The sequence below is a fragment of the Arachis ipaensis genome, chromosome B7 (genome assembly GCF_059453495.1).
Source record: "Arachis ipaensis isolate K30076 ecotype BB chromosome B7, ASM5945349v1, whole genome shotgun sequence".
NCBI lineage: Eukaryota > Viridiplantae > Streptophyta > Magnoliopsida > Fabales > Fabaceae > Arachis > Arachis ipaensis.
The window spans coordinates 109,195,173-109,218,010 of record NC_142442.1 but is presented as its reverse complement, the minus strand read 5'-3'; the positions used below and the strand labels follow the sequence as shown (position 1 = coordinate 109,218,010).

The 22,838-nt window shown below is 40.2% G+C and overlaps 1 non-coding gene across 1 annotated transcript; it reads left to right on the top strand.

The window, feature by feature from the left end:
- Nucleotides 1-10,164: 10,164 nt before the first annotated feature.
- On the top strand, nt 10,165-10,271 carry LOC148553694 (small nucleolar RNA R71). The gene has a single exon (XR_015893024.1). It is a non-coding gene; the product is annotated as a small nucleolar RNA R71 (small nucleolar RNA).
- The last annotated feature ends 12,567 nt before the right edge of the window (nt 10,272-22,838 follow it).

Here is a 22,838-nt window from a genome sequence, read left to right as displayed (position 1 = left end):
AAAGGGATTGGTGTTAGTGATTAGATAACAATCCAATATTTAACCCAATTACAATTTTTCTTTCAATCCTTCCAACCCAAGAGTTCTTTTCAATCAACTCCCTATCAAGTGGGGGAACTACTCACTCATTGTAAATAATAAATCCATAACATATGAAAGGGAATTAAAAGAAGACATGATTATTGGAATGGAAAAATAAATTAAAATGGAAGAAATAATCCTTGTATCAAATAATCATGAAAGTATTCAAATGACAAAATTGAACAAAGCAAAGAACATGGAAGAATAAAACCAAGTTAAGAGAACGAACTAGAATGACGAGGTCTTGATGAGAAAATAACTCTTCTCAATGTTCCAATACTAAGATCAATTCCCAAAATTAAAATTCTAAAACCTAGAGAGAAAAACCTAGAGGAGGAAAAACTAGATCTAAAACTGTAAACTGTGTAGAATGAATTTTGTCTTTTGTTTCTGCATATTCTCTGGCTCTAGTCTGCTGTTTCGGGCCAAAAATTGGGTCGAAATAAGGTCCAAAATTGCCCCCAGCGAATTCTGCAGATTATGCAGATCGTACATGTCACGCGATCGCGTCATCCATGCGGACGCGTCATTCGCACTTTTCCTTGCCACGCGTTTGCGTCGTCCACGCTACCGCGTCACCTGAGCTTTTCCAATCCGTGTGGCCGCGTGAGCCATGCGGCCGCGTCACTGCGATTTCCTCTCCTTCGCGCGGTCGCGTGAGCCATGCGACCGCGTCACTTCTCGCTGGTTATCTCCTTACTTCTTGTGTTCCTTCCATTTTTGCTAGCTTCCTTTCCAATCTCCCACTCGTTCATGCCCTATAAAGTCTGAAACACTCAACACACAGATCACGGCATCGAATGGAATAAAGGAGAATTAAAAATACATAATTAAAGTCTCTAGGAAGCAGTTTTCAAACATGTTATAAATTCAGGAAGGAATTATAATTTCATGCTAATTTAATGAATAAGTGGGTAAGGATCATGATAAAACCACACAATTAAACACAATATAAACCATAAAATAGTGGTTTATCAACCTCCCCACCCTTAAACATTAGCATGTCCTCATGCTTAATTGAAGGAGATAAGGAAATAAGTATGAACATGTAGAAACTCATGAAATGCAATGCAAGCCTATATATATATATATATATATATATATATATATATATATATATATATATATATATATATATATATATATATATATATATATATATATATATATAAATGCAACTATATGATTCTTGCTCACTTGATCAAAAGTAAATAAGCTCTTCAAAACAATTACAAATCAAATTCCACTAATTCTATCATTATACAATAAAACAGATAAAAGTGCCAGAAGATAGCTCATGAAAGCAGGGAACATGAAAATTCAAGCATTGAACCCTCACTGATAATGTATGTACGCTCTAATCTCTAGTGTATAGGGTAATCACTCTATCCTTCTCTAATCATGCTTTCTAACTTTTGTTCTTCTCCTAACCAATCAACAACAGTTAATATACCAATGCAAACATCATGAGGTCTTTTCAAGGTTGTAATGGGGTTAAGGTACAGGTAGGGGTATACATTTGGTCAAGTGACCTAATAAATTGAATCTTTAATTAACCCAAGCTTCAACCCAACCTATATATTTTTAATGTAATCTTAAAGTTCATACCTAGCTACCCAAAATTCCCTTTTTCAATCCATACTCATGTGTCAACTTTATATTTGATTCTATCATATGTGCATTGATCTTTGAATTCTGAATTTAACATTGGGGTAATTTTTGTGTCCTTTATTTATTTATTTATTTATTTATATATATATATTTGACATTAAAATAAATATAGCTTATCAATGCACATAGATTTTTAATTCTTAAAGTTTCAAATGAGTAGGTATCCAAATTTCCATTAAATTCTCATGACACATTTCCTTAACAACTTTTGTTCCCACAATTTCCCATACTTAACTAGCACACACAATTCTATCTTAAGCTAACCAAGGATTCAATTTGGAATATACAATTATTTTTCAGCTTAAGGTTAGTAATGTGGTAAAATATAGAACAAATGGGATTTAAAGGCTCAAAGTGGTTAACAAAGGAAATTGAAAAGGGATAGGCTTAATTTGGATAAGTAAGTTTAAACAAATAATGGCCTCAATCATGTGCAAGCATGTAAATATAATAAATATTGGACATATAAGATAAAACAAAATATAGATTACAATCATAGAGAAGTAAACACACAAGAATGAAATAATTATGGTTAAATAATGTAACCATGCATAAAGGCTCAAATCCTCACAGGTTGTGTGTTCTTTAGCTCAAATATCATGTTCCAAATACAACTCAAGCAAATTTATCATAAAAATTTTGAAAAATTAGTGAAATTTTGTTCCAAAGATAGAGTCTTAAAAGAAACTTAATGTCTTTTCAGTCAAGTAGAACATGCATGCAACTATCCTAACCTATGCAATTTATTCTATTCTATAAAAGAAAGAAAATCTAACTAAAGTATCCTAATTATTGGTGCTAGGGAAAAGAAATTACCTCCAGAAGTCAGGTACTGACCGACCTCCCTACACTTAAGGCTTTGCACCGTCTTCGGTGCCGTCTGTCAGGAACAGGGGTGGGCTGGTGGCAGTGTCTCCACAGTCCCTGAAGTGGCTCCCTGTGCTGGTTAAAGAAGTGGAGTTCGGGGTATCCGAGTCCCTGAAGTGTCCCTTAAGTAGCTCCTTGAAGTGTTTGAATCGGCGCTCGTTACGGCGCTCTCTCAACTTAGCTTTGTGTTCTTGCCGATCCAATCTTTCGATTATCTGCTGGAGAAATTCATCAGTTGTAGGTGCTTGTGGTGTTGAAGAAGGATTATCTTCAACTGGAGCAGTAGGAAGACTTGTAGTGGCTGCTGAAAGTCTGAGGTATTTCCCGTTAGGGACATACTAATCATCCCGTGGAAGCACAGCTTTGGTGTCCCCAGCTCTGTAGGAGACTCCGGCTGCTGAGACAAGATCTGAGACTAAGGCGGGGAAAGGTAAGTTGCCCGCAATTTGTATGTGTCCCATAGCATTCCGGATATGTCTTGAGAGATTCAGAGGTTGGTCTGTAAGGATGCACCATAGTAGAACGGCCATGTCAGCAGTGAAGGAGGACTCATGAGTGCTCAGAAAGACGTAATGGGACATGATCTGTGCCCATACACGAGCCTCTAAGGTAAGTGCTGAAGCCAAGTTTCTCTTAGGGCGGGTACGGTGGTATCCATAGATCCAACGGCTGCCAGGTAATGCGATAACTCTGAGAACGGAGTCCCAGTCAAATTGGTACTTCTGGTGCTTAAGTACGGCTTCTTAGAAGGTGTCCATTCCTTCTGGAAAAGGGGGAAGACTCAGAGCTTACTGAATGGCCTCTTCTGTGATGGGGACTTACTTCTGCCGGACATAAACAGACTGCAGGGTTGGCATGTAGAAGTTAGAGTAAAACTCAACTACCCAAGAAAGATTGACCTGCCTTGGCTGTCTCCGTAGGAAATCCCATTGTCTTCGTTCAATTTGCGGCTCAACAAAGGTAGCAATGTTGGACGGGAGGATAAGAAGGTATTCATTGTTATAGTTTCTTTCTGCCAGGATAGGGAACATCTGCTCACAATAGCGATTGGGAAATCGCGCAGTGTCCTTTGCTGGGAAGGCTTTCTCCTTTTCATCAACCTTTATTATCCTCTTAACTCTTTTTGTTGAGGGCTTGACTGCGGTTGAAGAGGGCTCTGCCACTAATGCTCTTTTAGTTCCTCTTCTTGCTGGTGGTTTGGAAGTAGCTTTCTCTTTTCCTTTTCTTGGTGGCCATCCTGAAAGAAGGGAAGAGAAAGTAAATTAAATTCAAAAAGATATAGAGTAAGGAAGGAAACGGAAAAGAGGGTGATGGATGCACATTAAGATATACTGACATTATCACATGCTCGCGAGTACATGTGAAAAGCCAACAATGGGAAATAGCTAGTGCATGTAAAGACAAGGGAATGCAAGGTGTTTATTGGCATGCCGGCAAGGGGCATGAGTAGCATAGACCAAGCAATACTTTGTAACAAACCATCACGTTTGTATTGACAATTAAATTCAATTAAAATAATAGTAAAGGAAAGTTGTGAAAAGCAAGCATTGAATAGTATAACAACATAGAGAAGTGCATAATGCCATTTCAGCTTTTCCACAAACACATAGCATGCATGGTGAAAAAGGTATAGAAAATATGAAGGGGAACATGCAAGCAATCCCTTAAATAGAATAAAAATAATTGTCAAACAATTTGCAACAATCCACAAGCAGATAATGAGGGATAATGACTCAAAAAATTTCTAACACCATGTAAAAAAGAAAAGAAAAAAGAAGGAAAATATGAATAATGAAAAGAAAAAGAAAAGAAAAGAAGATACATATAAAATAATAAGAATGATGGAAAAAGAAGGAGGGAAGAAGAAAATAAAACCTTGTTAATGGAGGTGAGAAATATAAAGAGTGAAAGGTGAGATAGAAGGGGGAAGGAAGAAATAAGGGCGCGGGGGGGGGGGGGGGGGAAGAAAAACTAGGATTTGGAGGAGAGAAAGATAAGATATGTGGTAATTTTTGGTTGAGCTGTGCGGCACACGCGACGCGGCCACGTGAGGCACGCGTTCGCGTGAATGCGCTTTAAGTAAGGTATGCTTCTGGCGCGAGTGCAGCCTCGCACTAGCACAACTCTCTATTCAAATTAATTTAGTTGCCAAAATTAGGGTGGCGCGATCGTGTGGGTCACGCGATCGCGTAAGTGTGCGTCCGAAAACGGATGACGCGGCCACGTTGGCGACGCGGTCGCCTGATAAGGATTGTGCCTTCCAGCACCAATCCAGCATCACTCTCGCACAATATTTCATTGTGCACCCTTTTACGTCGAAAACTCAGGGCACGCGGCCGCGTGGGGCACGCGGTCGCGTGGGAGGCCATGATTCCCATACGACGCAAACGCGTTAGCGACACGGTCGCGTGGGTTGATTTGTGCCATTGGCACGCCTCCAGCCACACTCCAGCGTAACTTTCTGTTCATTTTTATTTTTCTTTACTCTCCCTGTGACGCGGACGCGTCGCTGATGCGATCGCGTCGCGTAGCGAAATTTTTTTTTTTACATGTAAATGCAGATGCACGAAAGTACTATGAAAGAGAAGAGTTATTGAATAGGAAAAACTAAAAATAAAGAAAAGAACGATCATACCATGGTGGGTTGTCTCCCACCTAGCACTTTGCTTTAACGTCCGTAAGTTGGACGCTCCACTAGCTCAATCTTCTGCTATGTGGGGATCTTCCAAGAGGAAGATCTCAAGCTCCTTGTTTCTCTGTACTTTCTCGCCATGGTATAGCTTCAGGCGTTGTCCATTAACCTTAAAAAGTTCAAAGCTTGAAGGATGGCTTAGGTGATAAACTCCGTACGGTTCGGCCTTCTCTACTCTGTTTGGACCTTCCCATCGTGATCTCAACTTGCCTGGCATGAGCCTTAGTCGAGATTTGTAAAGGAGGACTAAATCCCCAGGTTGGAACTCCTTCTTCTTGATGTTTTGATCATGTACAGCCTTCATCTTTTCCTTGTATATTATGGAGTTTTCACAAGCTTCTAGGCGAAAGCTCTCCAGTTCCTGTAGTTGCAACTTCCTTTCAGCTCCGACTTTCTCAATTCCCATGTTGCACTCCTTAACTGCCCAAAAAGCTCTGTGTTCTACTTCAACTGGGAGATGACAAGCTTTTCCATAAACCAAGCGGAAAGGGCTCATCCCAATGGGTGTCTTGTATGCTGTTCTATATGCCCAGAGTGCATCTTATAGCCTGGTGCTCCAGTCTTTTCTATGAGGCTTTACTATCTTTTGCAAGATACGCTTAATTTCTCTATTTGACACCTCGGCTTGCCCATTAGTTTGGGGATGGTAAGCTGTTGCAACTTTATGAATTATCCCATGCTTCTTCATTAATCCTGTCAGTCTCCTGTTACAAAAATGGGTGCCTTGATCGCTCACGATTGCTCGTGGTGATCCGAAGCGACATATAATATGGTTTCTCACAAAGGAAACAACAGTGTTAGCATCATCAGTGCGGGTAGGAATTGCTTCCACCCATTTGGAAACATAATCCACAGCTAACAATATATAAAAATATCCATTAGAATTTGGAAATGGACCCATGAAGTCAATGCCCCAAACATCAAAAATTTCATAAAAAAAGCATAATTTGTTGAGGCATCTCATCCCTCCTGGATATATTACCAAATTTCTGGCATGGGAGACAAGATTTACAAAACTCGGCAGCATCTCTAAAAAGAGTAGGCCACCAGAATCCACAGTCTAAGATCTTTCTAGCTGTTCTTTGAGGGCCAAAATGTCCTCCACTCTTAGATGAGTGACAGGCCTCTAAAATGGACTGGAATTCTGATTGAAGCACACAACGTCTAATTACTTGATCAGCGCCACATCTCCATAAATATGGGTCATCCCATATATAATATTTAGACTCGCTTTTCAGCTTGTCTCTTTGATGCTTAGAAAAATTTGGAGGAAATGTGCGGCTAACTAAATAATTAGCAACAGGTGCATACCAAGGGACTACCTCAGATACTGCTTGCAGGTTGTCAAAAGGAAAATTATCATCTATAGGAGTAGAATCATCCTTAATATGCTCAAGGCGACTCAGGTGATCTACCACTAAATTTTGATTACCACTCCTATCCTTTATTTCTAAATCAAATTCTTGTAACAGCAGTATCCAATGTATAAGTCTTGGTTTGGACTCCTTTTTAGCTAATAGATACTTTAAAGCTGCATGGTCCGAATACACTACTACTCTAGTACCAAGTAAATAAGCACGAAATTTATCCAGAGCAAAAGCAATAGCAAGAAGCTCTTTCTCAGTAGTAGTATAATTGGACTGGGCAGTGTCTAAAGTCTTAGACGCATAAGCAATAACGAAAGGATCCTTACCTTCACGCTGAGCCAGCGCTGCTCCTACTGCATGGTTGGAAGCATCGCACATGATTTCAAACGGCTGGCTCCAGTCTGGTCCTCTCACAATTGGAGCTTGAGTCAGAGCAGTCTTCAGCTTATCAAACGCTTGTTTGCAATCCTCACTGAACTCGAACTCAATATCCTTCTGCAGTAATCTGGATAAGGGAAGTGTGACCTTACTAAAGTCCATAATAAATCTCCTATAAAAACCTGCATGGCCAAGGAACGAACGGACTTCCCTCACAGAAGAGGGGTAACGTAGACTAGAAATAACATTCACCTTTGCTGGGTCTACAGAAATGCCATTATTGGATACCACATGTCCTAATACAATCCCTTGTTTTACCATAAAGTGATATTTTTCGAACTTCAATACAAGATTTGTATTAACACATCTATCTAATACTCTAGATAATCCATCTAAGCAAAGGCTAAAAAAATCACCATAAACGCTAAAATCATCCATAAAAACTTCCATACAGTCCTCAATAAGATCGGAGAAAAGACTCATCATGCACCTTTGGAAAGTAGCTGGTGCATTGCACAAGCCAAAGGGCATTCTCTTGTAAGCATAAGTCCCAAAAGGACATGTAAAAGTAGTCTTTTCTTGATTCTCATGAGCTATATGAATCTGGAAAAAACCTGTGTAACCATCTAAAAAGCAATAATGTGATTTACCTGACAGGCGATCCAGCATTTGATCAATGAATGGAAGTGGGTAGTGATCCTTACGGGTAGCTTGGTTGAGACGCCTGTAATCAATGCAGACTCTCCAAGCATTCTGAACTCTAGTTGCTATGAGTTCTCTATGCTCATTCTTCACTATAGTGACTCCAGACTTCTTGGGCACCACTTGTACTGGGCTTACCCATTCACTGTCTGAAATGGGATATATGATACCGGCTTCCAATAGTCTGGTCACTTCCTTTTTGACAACTTCCAAGATGGTGGGATACAATCTTCTTTGAGGTTGACGGATAGGTCTTGCTCCCTCTTCTAAAAATATTCTGTGCTCACATACTTGAGGGTTGATGCCTACTATGTCTGCCAAGCTCCACCCAATTGCCTTCTTATGCTTCCTCAGCACATCAAGTAACTGCTCTTCTTGTTGAGAAGTAAGTTCCATTGCAATGATAACTAGAAACCTCTGCTCATCTTCAAGATAAGCATATTTGAGATGTGGAGGGAGGGGTTTCAATTCTAACTTTTGATCATGGGCAGGCTCTGGATTATCTTGAGCTTGTGAAAATGGCGAAGTGCCCTCATTGTCAGTTAAAAAGGTCCCCACATTTGGACTTTGTCCAGTGTGTCTCTCTTCAAACTCTTCCTTGTGAACTTCAGCTACACTTTCATCTATGACATGACACTCGAAGATAGAACGATCTTCTGGGGGTTGTCAATGATTCTATTCAGATTGAAGATTACTATGCGGCCATCTATTTCAAAGGAGTATGTTCCTGAAAAAGCATCCACTTTGAATTTTGATGTCTTCAGGAATGGTCTTCCAAGTAGGATTGATGATGGCTTATCTGAATTATTATGGGGCATCTCCAAGATATAAAAATTAGTGGGAAATGTAAGCCCCTTAATGTTCACCAAAACATCTTCAGCAACCCCAGCCACTGTAATAATGCTTTTATCTACTAACACAAAATGAGCTGCCGACCTTTTTAAGGGAGGGAGCCTCAAAATATCATATATAGACAAAGACATTATACTGACACATGCTCCTAAATCACACATGCAATCATAAATTACTACACCACCAATAGTACAGCTAACTATACAAGGACCTGGATCACTACATTTTTCAGGTAATCCTCCCATTAAAGCAGATATAGAACTACCCAAAGGAATAGTTTCTAATTCATTAATTTTGTCTTTATGGATACATAAGTCTTTTAGAAACTTTGCATATTTAGATACCTGCTGAATAACATCAAAAAGAGGAACAGTTACCTCAACCTTTTTGAATATTTCTACCATTTTGGGGTCAGGTTCTGGCTGCTTCCTAGGCTTCCTTGCAAGTTGTGGAAATGGAATAGGAGTGGTGTCTTCTGTGGTGTCTGCGCCTTTTGGTGCTTCCTCCTATGGTTGAGCTATTTCTTCTTCAGCTATGTCCTGTATGTCCTCTTCCTCTTCAACATCTTCTATTTCTACTACCTCTTCAGCTGAGGTGTGTTCTGGTGGGCTTGGTTCCTCCTGACTCCTCTCCTGCAGTGTGGTTCCAGACCTTAGGGTGATGGCATTAATGCCTCCCTTTGGATTGGGTAATGGTTGAGAGGGGATTCCAGTGGAGCCTGAAGGTTGGTTACTGGAATTTTGCGTTGATCCAAGCTGTGACATAAGAGCTTGCAAAGTAGAGGTGAGACCATTCAGACTGGCATTAATACTATTCATGTTATTTTCCATGGTCTGTTGTCTTCGCTCAAAAGATTGTAGTAGCTCTTCATTAGGAGATAAAGAAGAATGAGTAAATTGAGATGTCTGCTGTTGATTGTTCTGTGGTCCTTGGTTTTGCCTCAGGTGAGGTGCTCTGTAAGGTTGATTCTGCTGCCTGTTGTTGTTATTATTCTACCTCTGATTTTTTTGATTATCTCTGCCTCCTCTGTTATTGTTGTCCCTCCAATTCTAGTTAGAATTGTCCTGCCATCCATGGTTATTATTTCCACTTTGATTGTACCCTTGGTTGGGACGGTCATAGAAGTTATGAGTGGATGCCACCATGTTGTCTTCTTGTTGGAGCTGCGGGCATTCATCAGTGTAATGGCTATAATCAGCACAGATTCTGCAAATTCTTTGTGGGACTAGTTGTTGGTTTTGCTGTGGCGGAGGAGGTTGAGCTTGCTGAGCTTGTTGTTGATTCAATTGCATCTGCTTCAGCAAGTTGGTCATCTCACATATACTCTGAGCTAGAGCAGCAGTCTCTCTGTTAGAGGATACTTCTGCAACGGCTTTCGAACGGCCTTGCTTTTGCCTGTGATTCTTAGTGGATTCACCTAAATCACTGATCAATTGCCAAGCCTCATCAGTGGTCTTGTACTTCTTTATAGACCCATTGCTAGCACTTTCCAATGTGGTCTTATCTTGGGGCCTCATGCCCTGTGTGATATAGGTAAGTAACACTATCTTGTCAATCCTGTGGTGGGGGCATGCTTCCAGAAGATTATTGAAGCGCTCCCAGTATTCAAAGAGAGTCTCATTGTCATCCTGAACAATTATGGAAATATCCTTCCTCAGTTTATCAGTAACTTTAGATGGAAAGAATTTCTCCAAAAACTCCTTTCTGAGTGTATCCCAGTTGAATACATTTGGCAGAGGTTGAGTGTAGTACCACTCTCTTGCTTTTCCTTCGAGAGAAAACGGGAAAGCTTTCAGCAAAATTGAAGTTTCATCAGTACCATCACGCCTGACAGTAGAACAGGCTGCCTGGAAATCTCTCAAGTGCTTGATAGGCTCTTGAGCAGGTAGGCCATGAAACTTGGGCATCAAGTTTAGCAGTGCGGTCTTTATTTCAAAATCTGTAGCTACCGCTGGATGATGCGCTTGAAACGGTTGCATTGTAAAATCAGGGGCTCCTTCCTCCTGGATGGTAACTCTCCTAGCTGCCATGTCTTCTGCACGTAAAACAACCGAATCAGTAGAACGGGGGCTGGTTTCTTCCTCAAGTTCACTTTCAGATCCGCCCTCAGAGCGGACTAACCGACGCTGTTCTCGCCTTATTCGTGAAATAGTCCTTTCAATTTCAGGATCGAATATTAGCGAGCGCGGATCAGGAAGTGAACGGGTCATTTGACAGAAGAAACATGCAGCTCATAGTAACAAAATAAAATAAAATGCAAATAAATAAATTCTAATTAATAACTTTAGCACTCTATTGCAACTCCCCGGCACGGCGCCAAAAATTGATGAGGTGTAGAAGTTGGTGAATTAAAAATTATTAAAATAGTTACGTTGCAAGTATAGTTCTTAACTCACGAAAAATCTGCCTATCAATTTAGAAATATGTCACAAAGAGTTTAAATTAAAAATTACTGGGAGTTGGAGTCCCAGGTCGTCTCCCAACGAGTTGCAGAAAAGTGTGCTATTTTATTAATCAGATGTTCCAAGAAGTTGAGTTAAGTAGAGGGAAAATTAAAAAGAGGAAATTTAAATAATATGAATAAAAGCCTTGACTGGAAGTTGATTCGTTGGCATCTCTATTATCGATGGAACGATCTCGAGATTAATTTATAATTAATGGCTGTTCTGTTTAATTATCCTTTACTAGGTAAGAGAAAGTCAAACAAGTTGGAATGCTAGATCTGTTCACGAGTAACAACCCACTTAGTTCAAAGGGATTGGTGTTAGTGATTAGATAACAATCCAACATTTAACCCAATTACAATTTTTTTTCAATCCTTCCAACCCAAGAGTTCCTTTCAATCAACTCCCTATCAAGTGGGGGAACTACTCACTCATTGTAAATAATAAATCCATAACACATGAAAGGGAATTAAAAGAAGACATGATTATTGGAATGGAAAAATAAATTAAAATGGAAGAAATAATCCTTGTATCAAATAATCATGAAAGTATTCAAATGACAAAATTGAACAAAGCAAAGAACATGGAAGAATAAAACCAAGTTAAGAGAACGAACTAGAATGACGAGGTCTTGATGAGGAAATAACTCTTCTCAATGTTCCAATGCTAAGATCAATTCCCAAAATTAAAATTCTAAAACCTAGAGAGAAAAACCTAGAGGAGGAAAAACTAGATCTAAAACTGTAAACTGTGTAGAATGAATGTTGTCTTTTGTTTCTGCATATTCTCTGGCTCTAGTCTGCTGTTCCGGGCCAAAAACTGGGTCGAAATAAGGTCCAAAATTTCCCCCAGTGAATTCTGCAGATTATGCAGATCGCACATGTCACGCGATCACGTCATCCATGCGGACGCGTCATTCGCACTTTTCCTTGCCACGCGTTCGCGTCGTCCACGCTACCGCGTCGCCTGAGCTTTTCCAATCACCGCGGCCGCGTGAGCCATGCGGCCGCGTCACTGCGATTTGCTCTCCTTCGCGCGGTCGCGTGAGCCATGCGACCACGTCACTTCTCGCTGGTTATCTCCTTACTTCTTGTGTTCCTTCCATTTTTGCTAGCTTCCTTTCCAATCTCCAACTCGTTCATGCCCTATAAAGTCTGAAACACTCAACACACAGATCACGGCATCGAATGGAATAAAGGAGAATTAAAAATACATAATTAAAGTCTCTAGGAAGCAGTTTTCAAACATGTTATAAATTCAGGAAGGAATTATAATTTCATGCTAATTTAATGAATAAGTCGGTAAGGATCATGATAAAACCACACAATTAAACACAATATAAACTATAAAATAGTGATTTATCATCAACCTCTATAAAGTCTTCAACCATGATCTGCCTTGGAGGTTGGACGCTCTCCTCAACATCAACATCAAACACCATGGAAGGAGGCTCTGTGACTGGACTTTCCAATGGAGGTACAGCATCTCTTAAGTCTGCAACCACTTTTTCCTTTTTAATAATTGCTTCTTTGTCCAGATGTTTAAGTATAAAATCGTACTCATCCTCGATGATTTTCTTTCCATGACAACTCCTTCCAACTACTCTTTCATCTTCAAGGGTCTCTCCTACCCTTACCCGTAGGGCCTCCTCTAGCTCCTTATGAAGTATGGATTCACGAAGATGATTCCTTCTTTCCTGTTCCATATCAATAGCATAATTGGGATCATCTTGCTCTTGGATTGATGGATGTCGGTGCTCTCCCATGGAGGGTGGTGATGGGATGAAAAGATCATTATGTGGTTGAAAAGGAAGTGCACTAGAGCTTGAGGGTTGAATATTGGAGGTAGAGGGTTGGTTCATGCGGGATATAAGATTTTGGAGTGTAGAGGTGAGACCAATGATGTTAGAGATGAGTGTATTGTTATCCAATGGAGGTTGAGATGTATCTATGTATGGTTCATTTGGTTCATAGGGTGGTTGGTATGGTGGATGTGGGTTAGGGTCATATGGAGGTGAATGGTGTAAAGGGGCTTGTGAGTTTGGTGGTTCAAAGGTATGTTGGGGAGGTGGTTCATAAGCATATGATGGGGGTCCATCATATCTATCATCTTGGTATGCATCGCGGAATGGTCTTTGTCTGTGGTACTGTAGAAGGTGTTGTTGCCGGAAGGGTGATGACAAGTCATCTTAGCCTGTTTTAGCTAATCTTTTTCTTTAGTTTTCATTAGAATTATGCACTTTCTTGAGCTACAAGCAAGCTAATTGAGTAGATTTTCATGTTTCCCTTGATTGAACCAACCATATGTGAATTCATGCCATTTCATGAGGTTTTGTGCTATATTTGTGCATATTATGAAAGAATGAATATCTCATGATTTTGAGCATAGCTTTGATTAGTTTGGTTGATTAATGAGAGGTGAAGAAAGCTTGGAGAAAGGTTGAAGCAAAGAGGAATGGCTAGAAGTGAAGAATGGAAGCTGAAATTGAACTTGGAGGCTTGAAGTTAGCCCCAACGTTAGCCCCCTAACTTGGAGGCTAACGTTGGGCATGAAAATCACTCCCTGGGCTCCCCACGTTTGAGCCAACGTTAGCCCCCTAACTTGGAGGCTAACGTTGGCACATGACATTGCAAGGAAGTGGCCAACGTTAGCTCCAACGTTAGCCCCCTAACTTGGAGGCTAACGTTGGAACTTGAGAGTTTCTCCCCTGGGCACCAACGTTTGTGCCAACGTTAGCCCCCTAACTTGGAGGCTAACGTTGGCACTTAAATTACAAAGGAGGAAGGCCAACGTTTGCGCCAACGTTAGCCCCCTAACTTGGAGGCTAACGTTGGCGCCACTAGCACTAAGCATTGCCAACGTTAGGGTCAAAGTTAGACCCCTAACGTTGGCACCAACGTCCAAACCAGAAGGATGTGGGTTGCTGCTATGAAAAGTTGGGGTTAAAGTTAGACCCCTAACTTTGGCCCTAACGTTGAAACCAACTTTGGCTAACTTCAAAACCGGTTCAATTGGTTCACTTCGGTTCTTCTTCAAACTTCAAGAGCAATCAACCAAGGCCTCTTACAACCCAATTCCACCAAGAACAAAGGCCCAACTCAAGGCTTGAAGATCATTTTGGAAAGTGTATAAATAGGATAGAATTCAAGTTAGTGGGAGAGCTTTCCTTTGAGAATTTTCATAAGAGTTTTCGGAGAGCTTTTGAACTTGAGTGAACTTTAATTTCTTGCTTTCATTGCTTTCAATTTCATTTTACATTTGTCTTGGATCTTGGATTGGAGAATTGAAGAAATTCTGTTTCAATCTCAATCTTGGATCTCTCTGTTTTCTTTACTGTTAATTGAATTTCATTTCCGGTTCATTGTTCTTCATCTCTTTTCTTTGCAATTTACAATTTCCTTGCTATTGTCCTTGTTGGATCTAGGAAGGCATTGAGATCTAGACTTAGTTTTCTAGTCTCTGGGTCCTGAGATCTGAATTTCTCATTTCAATTCCCTGTTTATTGCTTTTTCTGTTCATTCACTTTACTGCTTCAATTCCGGTTCAATCCCAATTCCCTTTTACTCTTCTGTTTGATGCAATTTAATTTTTCCTTGTTTAATTTCTGCAAATCCACATCCCAATCCCCTTTACATTTCAAGCAATTTACATTCCTTGCACTTTAAGATTCCGCAATTTACATTTCTTGCACTTTAAGTTTCTGTCATTTAATTTCTTGTTCTTTAAGTTTCAGCAATTTATTTCTTGTTCGCTTTACTTCAATGCAATTTAATTCTGCAAGTCACAAAACCATCAACCAAATCTTGATTCGCTTGACTAAATCAACCACTAAACTAAAATTGCTCAATCCTTCAATCCCTGTGGGATCGACCTCACTCCCGTGAGTTTTTATTACTTGATACGACCCGGTACACTTGCCGGTTGGATTGTGATGTTTAGTGAGAGATTCGTTTCTCACCAAAATATCTCATCAAGTTTTTGGCGCCATTGCCGGGGATTGATTAGATTGACAATGATTAAGTGAGGTGGTAATCTAGATCAAGCACTTTTTCTTTAATTTTGATTAACCCACTAACTGTTTGATTTTTTGCTTAAGCTAACTAAAACTTCATTCTAGCAATAGATTGAAGTGCTACTAGTTTGTGTGCTCTTATGTTCTGCTTGTATGTCAGGTACAAGAAGAGCCATACCCAATTTTCATGAACAAGACGAAAGAACTCTCAGGAGGCTAAGGAGAGCTGAAAGAGGGAAAAGCATTGTTGGAGAAGAGGAATCAGACGAAGAATTCCATGAGATGGAAGGAGATACATCTAATCCAGAAGGAGGGGTCAATAACCAACCACAACAGAGGAGAGTATTGGCTTCCTATACCTTTGCAAATGCTAGACATTGTGGAAGCAGCATTCTCACCCCTAATGTCAATGCAAATAACTTTGAACTGAAGCCACAACTCATCACATTGGTCCAGAACAATTGCTCATTTGGGGGAGGACCATTGGAGGATCCAAATCAACATCTATCTACTTTCTTAAGGATCTGTGACACTGTCAAATCCAATGGCGTGAATCCTGAAACTTACAAGCTTCTTCTGTTCCCGTTCTCATTAAGGGATAAGGCTGCACAATGGCTCGAAACTTTTCCCCAAGAAAGTATCACTAGTTGGGATGACTTGGTGACTAAATTTCTAGCTAAATTCTATCCACCCCAAAGAGTCATCAGGCTGAAAACCGAGGTGCAGACATTCACACAATTAGATGCTGAATCCTTGTACGAAGCATGGGAGAGGTACAAAGCCTTAATCAGAAAGTGTCCTCCAGAGATGTTCAATGAATGGGACGTGCTACAAAATTTTTATGAAGGCCTAACATTGAAATCTCAGGAGGCATTAGATCATTCTGCTGGAGGTTCACTACAACTAATGAAAACTGCTGAGGAAGCTCAGAATCTTGTGGATATGGTGGCCAACAACCAATATTTCTTTGCTCATCAAAGAAGCCGCCAACCATCACAAAGAAGAGGAGTAATGGAGCTAGAAGGAGTGGATTCAATCCTAGCTCAAAACAAGATGATGCAGCAGCAAATTCAACAACAATTTGAGCAAATGGCCAAGAGGATTGATAGTCTCCAAGTTGCAGCAGTCAACACTAGCCAACCATCAACCACATGGGGACAGAGTGAAGAAACTCAAGAAGAACAACAACAAGAGCAAGTACAATATATGCACAACCAAGGACCAAATGAAGTGTATGGTGATACATACAATCCATCCTGGAAAAACCACCCAAACCTCAGATGGGGAGATAACCATACCCAAAACCAACAACCATGGCAGAGGAACTCAAATCAACACAATCCAAGAAACAACCAAAATCACAACCAGCAGCAGACCAACCAAAACCCCTACAGAAAACCTCAAAACAACTACCCCAACCTCAACCAATACCAATCTAATAACCAACCCACCAACCAAAATGCCTACCATCCACCACCCACATCTCATAACCCACCTCAAGTATCACTTGAAGCCCAAAGAATCACTCACTTGGAGGCCATGATAGACAAAATGTTGAAACACCAAGAAATGGTAGCCAAGAATCAGGAAGCCTCTATAAAGAGCCTAGAGAGACAGATGGGGCAAATCTCCAAGCAAGTATCTGTTTAGAGATCTTCAAACTCATTGCCCAGTGACACAATTCCAAATCCCAAGGAGGAATGCAAGGCAATACAATTAAGGAGTGGAAGAGCATTGACAAGCAACAATGACACTACAAGGAAGCAAGCAGAAAACATCAAAGAACCAATAGAGGATGAGAATCAAACAAAGGCAGATGAGGATAAAGAGCAAAATGTGATGCCAAACAAAGACACTGAGAAACTCAAAGAGAGGAACAACCAGCCACATAGCTCAAAGGAAGTAGCTCAGGGGCAGCAGCAAATGGGAAAAAGCATCACACCCCCACTGCCTTACCTTCAGAGGTTCAACAAAGAGATGAAAGACAAGCAGTTCCACAAATTCCTTGAGATTTTTAAGAGGCTGGAAATCAACATTCCCTTGGCTGAAGCACTTGAGCAAATGCCTCTATATTCCAAGTTTCTGAAGGATCTTATCAACAAGAAAAGAAGTTGGCTTGAAAGGGAAACCATATTACTCACTGAGGAATGCAGTGCTGTGATTCAACGGGGTATTCCACCAAAACTTAAGGATCCGGGAAGCTTTGTAGTCTCATGCACTATTGGCAAGATAATTCTCAACAAGGCTCTCTGTGACCTGGGTGCCAGCATCAATTTAATGCCTCTCTCAATGATGAGAAAACTTGCAATAGAAGAACTTAAACCCACCAGGATGTCACTAGTCATGGCTGACAGATCAATCAAGACACCTAATGGAATTGTGGAGAATCTGTTGGTGAAGATTGGGGAGTTTATTTTCCCAGCAGATTTTGTAATTTTGGACACCGAAGAAGAAGGAAACGACTCAATCATTCTGGGAAGGCCATTCCTACATACAGCAAGGGCCATTATTGATGTAGAAAAAGGAGAAATGACCTTCAGGGTCCATAATGAACAAATGATCATAAATGTGTTCAAATCAATGCAAAACGCTCCTGAGCAAGAAGATTACATGAGAGTGGATATGATAGACAGTTTGGTGGAAGAAACAGTGGAAGAAAATTTCCAAGAGCAAGAAGGAAATCAAGGGGCAACAGAGGAACAAGTGGCTGAGACCTCTACTGAGCAAGATGAAAGGCAAGATAAGAAGGAAGATGTACAAAGACAAGAACTGAAACCCTTACCCACCCATCTCAAATATGCATTCCTTGGCACATCAGAGAGCTTCCCAGTAATCATTAATTTGTCCCTGACAAAGAAGGAAGAAGGAGAACTTCTTGATGTACTCAAAGCTCACAAAGATGCTTTAGGGTGGACCATTGATGACCTGAAGGGAATCAGCCCTGCAGTATGTATGCATAAGATCCTCTTAGAAGATAATTCCAAACCAGTGGTTCAACCGCAAAGAAGATTAAATCCCACAATGAAGGAAGTTGTCCAGAAGGAAGTGATGAAGTTGTGGAATGCAGGGATAATCTTCCCAATATCTGACAGCCCATGGGTAAGCCCGGTTCAAGTTGTACCAAAGAAGGGAGGGATGACGGTCATCACTAATGAAAAAAATGAGTTGATCCCTACTAGAACAGTGACTGGGTGGAGAATGTGCATAGACTATAGAAGATTGAATGATGCCACCAGGAAGGATCATTTCCCTCTCCCATTCATTGATCAGATGCTGGAAAGGTTATCCGGCCATGCCTATTACTGCTTTTTGGACGGATATTCTGGGTATAATCAAATCGTGGTGGACCCCAAGGACCAAGAAAAAACTGCCTTTACATGTCCATTTGGAGTTTTTGCATATCGGAGGATGCCCTTTGGGCTCTGCAACGCCCCTGCCACATTTCAAAGGTGTATGCTCTCCATTTTCTCTGATATGGTCGAAAATTTTTTAGAAGTTTTCATGGATGACTTCTCTGTTTTTGGTGATAATTTCAATGCTTGCCTAAACCATTTAACCCTTGTCTTGAAACGGTGCCAAGAAACCAATTTGGTTTTAAACTGGGAGAAATGCTATTTCATGGTACCCGAAGGGATTGTTCTTGGCCATAAAGTTTCAAAAAAGGGGATAGAGGTTGATAAGGCAAAGGTTGAGATTATAGAAAAACTCCCTCCACCAATTAATGTGAAATCTGTTAGAAGTTTCTTGGGGCATGCCGGATTTTACAGAAGGTTTATCAAGGACTTTTCAAAAATAGCCAAACCTTTGAGTAATCTGTTAATGCTTGATAACCCTTTTGTTTTTGATGAAAACTGCCAGCATGCCTTTGAAACTTTAAAAAATAGACTCACAACAGCACCAATCATCACACCTCCAGATTGGGAATTACCTTTTGAACTCATGTGTGATGCAAGTGATCTTGCAATTGGTGCTGTACTTGGGCAGAAAAAGGGAAATTTGCATCATGTCATATATTATGCAAGTAAAGTGTTGAATGAGACCCAAAGAAATTACACCACAACAGAAAAGGAATTGCTAGCTGTAGTCTATGCATTTGATAAGTTTAGATCATATCTAGTAGGATCCAAGGTTGTGGTCTACACTGATCATGCTGCACTTAAGTATTTGATGTCAAAGCAGGATGCTAAGCCAAGACTCATCAGATGGATACTGCTCCTACAAGAATTTGACATAGAGATAAAAGATAGGAAGGGCACTGAAAATCAGGTCGCTGATCATCTGTCGAGGTTACCACAAGAAACAAATCAGAAAGTTTCCCAGCCCATAAATGAAAACTTCCCAGATGAGTACCTCCTGCAAATCCAGCAAGCACCTTGGTTTGCTGACATAGCAAATTACAAAGTGGGAAGGAAGATACCCCAAGAATTCTCTAAGCAACAAGTGAAGAAGTTGATCAAAGAAGCAAGGAAATTTTCATGGGATGAACCCTTCTTATTCAAGAGATGCTCTGATGGAGTGATCAGGAGGTGTATTCCTGAAAGTGAAGTGAGGGACATCTTGTGGCATTGTCATGGTTCAGCTTATGGTGGACACTTTGGCCCAGAAAAAACAGCCGCAAAAATACTGCAGAGTGGCTTCTATTGGCCAACTATTTTCAAGGATGCCAGAGAATATGTACACTAATGTAATGAATGCCAGAAAGCAGGAGGATTAACAAGAAGGAATGAGATGCCTTAGAATTTTATCTTAGAATTAGAATTATTCGATCTATGGGGAATTGATTTCATGGGGCCTTTTCCTCCTTCCTATTCTTTTAGATACATCCTGGTAGCAGTGGAATATGTCTCAAAATGGGTAGAAGCCATAGCCACAACCACCTGTGATGCACAGATCGTCCTCCAATTCCTCAAAAAGCACATCTTCACTAGGTTTGGAGTGCCCAAAGGTCTTATTAGTGATGGTGGTAGTCACTTTTGCAACAAACAAATGGAGAAACTCCTCCACAAGTATGGAGTAATTCACAAAGTAGCCACACCTTACCATCCTCAGACTAATGGCCAAGCTGAACTTGCAAATAGAGAATTAAAGAAGATTCTAGAGAAGACAGTGGGAATCACAAGGAAAGATTGGGCTAGAAAACTAGATGATGCATTGTGGGTGTATAGGACAGCTTTCAAAACTCCTATTGGCAAGTCACCCTTCCAGCTATTGTATGGCAAATCTTGCCATCTCCCTGTAGAGCTAGAACACAGAGCTTTCTGGGCCACTAAACTCCTCAACCTTGATCCCCAAGCTACAGGAGAAAAAAGGTTGTTACAACTAAATGAACTGGATGAATTCAGACTGGAAGCTTATGAAAATGCGAAGATATACAAGGAGAAAGCTAAGAAATGGCATGACAAGAAGATCACAAAGAAGGAATTCAAGCCAGGACAACAAGTGCTCCTGTATAATTCGAGGCTTAAAATCTTCCCTGGCAAACTGAAGTCTAAGTGGACTGGCCCATACTTGGTGACAAAGATTTTTCCCTATGGGAATATTGAACTGCTAGATGAGGCAACAAAGAATCAATTCACTATAAATGGTCACAGAGCAAAGTTGTACTTGGGAGGACAATGGGTTAAGGAAAAAGAGGTTCAACACCTACAGCCCTCTTAAAAAGAATTGAAAGGTGTCAAGCTAGTGACAATAAAAGAGCGCTTGTTGGGAGGCAACCCAACCTGAGGTAGTTTTCTTTTCATAGTTAGTTCAATAAAAAGGTTAAATGAGTGGTATGTATTGCAAGGAGCTAAGTTTGGTGTTTCACACCAAAACATATTAAGGGAGAATAAAGGATTTTAAGTTTGGTGTTCCACCAAAATCTTACTTAAAAGCACATTCTCACTTTCTATATAAAGGGTTACTAGCTCCAAGCAATCTGACAAATCATTTAATCATTCTCTGTTTCTAGTTTTTTAGTTTTATTATCTTTAGCAAAGACTTAGGCTTTCCCATATAGTTATGCATAAGAAACATGGCAAGGGACTAAGTTTGGTGTTCACACACCAAAGTAAGTTCAAACGCCTACAAGAAAGTTTTGCACACTAACCAGTCTTCTAAGGGCTTGAGAAACAAGCAACTTCCATTAACACTACAGGAATTCAATCACTCTCTTGGGAGGACTATACACCATTAGCTGAGAGAAAGAAGAAGAAACCACCAAGAGGTTGTATTGACACTTAACTCCATCAGCATTGAATTGCTCTAAAATTGGAAGTGTGAATATGCCCATTTTAACAGTAACTGTTAGTGTAATCATCTTTGCATTATGTTTGTTTCTTTCAAAATAAATAGGCTAGTTTTTATGTTGGCTTGTGTGTTCATTTTCACTTTACAAGAAGTATGTATTGTCCCCTGCATCTTTAAATTCAATAAAAGAACAGTTTGAATGTGAAGTGAAATGGTCTCTGTTAGATAGAAGTGGAATAAAAGTAAGTGGTGGTATGTGTGTGATTGTATAATAGCTTACTTTTAGTGAATAAAGAGCTAGGATATCTCCTTCTAAGTAAAGAGTGGCCTACTGTCTATGAATCTCAATTGAATTGAATTCCTTGGTTAGAAAGAAAAACAAAAAGAAGGAAAGAACAAAGAGAGCCAAAAAAATGGCAAAACAAAAGAAAAACAAAAAGAAACAAAGCTGGACACCAATAGCTTGAACCTTAAAATATATGCCTGTGATGTCTTTGTACTAGGATCTGCTTGGATTAGTAAGCTCTTAGGAGTGCCTCAACACTTGGTGACTTAGGTTAACTAACCCGGGATCATCAGCTGAAAGTCCACTATCAAGAGCAACCTAACTTCAAGACATTTAGTAGCCCAAAGAGGTGCTGGGCATCTATGTTTTAAGAAGGAATGTGAGCCAAGTGTCTATGGTGAATAATGTGTCAAGTATAAAGAAAAGAAAATGAACTTGCTACACATGACACTCAAATAAAGCTTTTGAATAAAGTAATAGCCAAGGATAAAGGAATAATGAGAGGTCATAGCAGTATGTCATTTGAAGCTTGAAGGAGACTTTCTAGGCCTAGAAATCAATAAGAGGTGAGTATTTACATATCCACACAAAACCCCATGAACTATCAATAATACTCTGCTAGCATGAACTTCCTCTTCCATTTCATTCTTTCTTCTTAATAATTCATTTCTTGCTTGGGGACAAGCAAGCTTTAAGTTTGGTGTTGTGATGACAAGTCATCTTAGCCTGTTTTAGCTAATCTTTTTCTTTAGTTTTCATTAGAATTATGCACTTTCTTGAGCTACAAGCAAGCTAATTGAGTAGATTTTCATGTTTCCCTTGATTGAACCAACCATATGTGAATTCATGCCATTTCATGAGGTTTTGTGCTATATTTGTGCATATTATGAAAGAATGAATATGTCATGATTTTGAGCATAGCTTTGATTAGTTTGGTTGATTAATGATAGGTGAAGAAAGCTTGGAGAAAGGTTGAAGCAAAGAGGAATGGCTAGAAGTGAAGAATGGAAGTTGAAATTGAACTTGGAGGCTTGAAGTTAGCCCCAACGTTAGCCCCCTAACTTGGAGGCTAACGTTGGGCATGAAAATCACTCCCTGGGCTCCCCACGTTTGAGCCAACATTAGCCCCCTAACTTGGAGGCTAACGTTGGCACATGACATTGCAAGGAAGTGGCCAACGTTAGCTCCAACGTTAGCCCCCTAACTTGGAGGCTAACGTTGGAACTTGAGAGTTTCTCCCCTGGGCACCAACGTTTGC